Source organism: Pantherophis guttatus, chromosome 5 (assembly GCF_059756535.1).
Source record: "Pantherophis guttatus breed Tessera chromosome 5, ASM5975653v1, whole genome shotgun sequence".
NCBI classification, from domain to species: domain Eukaryota; kingdom Metazoa; phylum Chordata; class Lepidosauria; order Squamata; family Colubridae; genus Pantherophis; species Pantherophis guttatus.
Genome location: NC_142067.1, coordinates 7667063 through 7669782, shown reverse-complemented (window position 1 = coordinate 7669782; position 2720 = coordinate 7667063).

Sequence of the window (2720 nt, the reverse complement as noted above, 5' to 3'; positions counted from 1 at the left end):
ATTAAAACAATTTGGACCTCAGTCTTGAGTCAAGCTACCAGGCATTCTTTTCCTTTTCCTTTAAAAACAATATCACCTGCATTCAGGGAAACGTGATTTAAATCATCATAATGATGATTTCCAGGTGAGCCTGTGCAGCTAAATTTGAAAAGCACAAATTTAGTCAACAGGGATTAATCTTAGTATGTTGCGAGAAGGAGATAACCGTACAGGTAGTCCTCGAAATACAACAGTTCATTTAGTAACCATTCGAAGTTACAACGGCACTGCAAAAAAAAAAAGACTTACGACCATTTTTCACACTTATGACCGTGGCAGCATCCCCATGGTCACGTGATCAAAATTCAGACGCTCAGCAACTGGCTCATATTTATGACGGTTGAGGTGTCCCAATGTCATGTGATACCCCCCCTTTTGCGACCTTCTGACCAGCAAAGTCAATGAGGAAACCAGATTCATTTAACGACCGTGTTACTAATTGAAGAGTTGCAGCAATTCGCTTAGCGAATGTTGGCAAGAAGAGTCGTAAAATGGAGCGGAACTCGCTTCACAAATTTCTCGCTCAGCAACATAAATTGTTGGGCTCAACTGCGGTGGTACCAGTGGTGGGTTCCTCCCGGTTCGGCCCGGTTCGGCCGAGCCGGTAGCGGTGACAATATGACGTCACCAAACCAGTTCTCTTTGTTCGGGAGCTGGGCCCTCCCACCCCGTGTTATTCTTATCTTTTATTTGGCCCCGCCCCCAATCTATTCGCTGCCTCCCGAGTCCCAGCTGATCGGCTAGAAGGAAAAAAACTGTTTAAACTCTTGCCTCAAGGCTTCAAAGGGCCGCCCTACAGCTGATCAGTGTTAAAAGGCAGTGTGGTGGTAGATCAGTGCGCTCGAAAAACAAATGGGTAGACCGGAACGCTCCAAGAAAAAATGGGTAGACTGGTACAGCTCTGCAAGCAGTTAAAAGCCTGGTAGACCAGTACCTCTGCTAAATCCTAAAGAATTGTCACATGACCATCAAACCACGCCCACAAAATAAGCCACGCCCACAGGACCGCTTTTTAGAACAGGGGTCTCCAACCTTGGCAACTTTAAGACTTGTGGACTTCAACTCCCAGAATTCCTCAGCCAGCTTTGCAAAGCTGGCTGAGGAATTCTGGGAGTTGAAGTCCACAAGTCTTAAAGTTGCCAAGGTTGGAGACCCCCTGGTTTTTTCGAAACCACCCTCCCAGACCAGTGTTTTTTCAACCTCGATAACTTTAGGATGTATTTGTATTTATTTGCATTTATTAGTTTGTCAAACATGTACAAGACAGCAGGTATAAATATAAACATGGATATGAACGAAAGAAATGAATACAAATAAATGGGGACAGTAGGACAGGGACTATCCTATATATATATATCATATATATATATATGATAGTCCTATATATACTGTATATATATATATATATGTAGATCCAGAAATGCCGTAAGAACTTAGTTTTAACAGTAGTTTGTCATGCACCACTGAATCAAAGGCTTTGCAGAAGTCTATGTATGGACTGCAGATACATGGCTGAGGGATTCTGGGAGCTGAGGTCCGCCAAGCTTAAAGTTGCCAAAGTTGGAGACCCCTACTTTATAACAATGGGCCCCAATCTTTTGGCCATCAGGGACTGGTTCCGTGGAGGGTTTTCAGCGGACCGAAGGGGTCATGGTTCTATGTGCTGCTGGCATCCCACGGATGGAGCTTCGCTTGTTGGCATGGCTGAGTTTCTAGCATGCCGTGGCTCGGTGCCAGTCCACGGACCAGGAGTTGGGGACCCCTGCTTTAGAAAAGTAGATATGCTTGGCCTAAAGAAGGATTGGGGATGACATGCCAGCTACCTTCCACTAGTTGAGGGCCTGTCCCAGAGAAGAGAGGGTCAACTTATTCTCCATAGCATCCAAGGGCTGGTCAAGAAGCAATGGGTGGAAGCTCCTTAGAGGGAGATCCAATCTGGAAATAAGGAGGAATTTCCTGACGAGTGAGAACAATTAAGTCCTGGAGTTATGGGTACTCCATTGCTGGAGAAAAAAATTGGAGAGTCATTTGTCCGGGATGAAATAAGGCCTCTTGAATTAATCTTTAAACCCCTAAATTGGTTCCATCAGTTGAGAAAGGTATAATTTTATTTAGGGCCGTGATGGCGAACCTATGGCACACATGCCCGAAGTGGCACACGAAGCCATGTCGCCTGGCACGCACGGTGTCACCCGTTCCTCTTCTGGGTTTCTGGCATGCGTGTGCATGTGACGATCAACTGACCTTTGTGTGTGTGTCAGTGCTGGAAACTGGAAGACCTGGTCTTCCATTTTCTTGCGTAAGCATACGCACCGGCCAGCTGATCGTCATGTGTGCATGCGCACCAGTAACCAGAAGACTAGCTGGCCGGCATGCAAGTGCGTGCTGGAAACCGGAAGTTCATTTTCGGGGCGCGCACACTCCCTTGCAAAGGTTTGCCATCACTGATTTAGGGGCTTAAATTGTGGCAGGCCCCACACCCTGTCTTGGGTGAGGGGTAGGACTAAACTTCTGAGGTCCCTTCTAACCCTGATTCTATTAACATTCAACAAACAAGCAAACAAACAAACAAGTGCACCCCCATCCAATTCATTTAACTTCAAAGTTGTAATTCGTATGCAAGGTCGCAAGTTGGACGTCCCCCAAACCCATCCATGAAATAAAAAGACTCCAAACAGGTA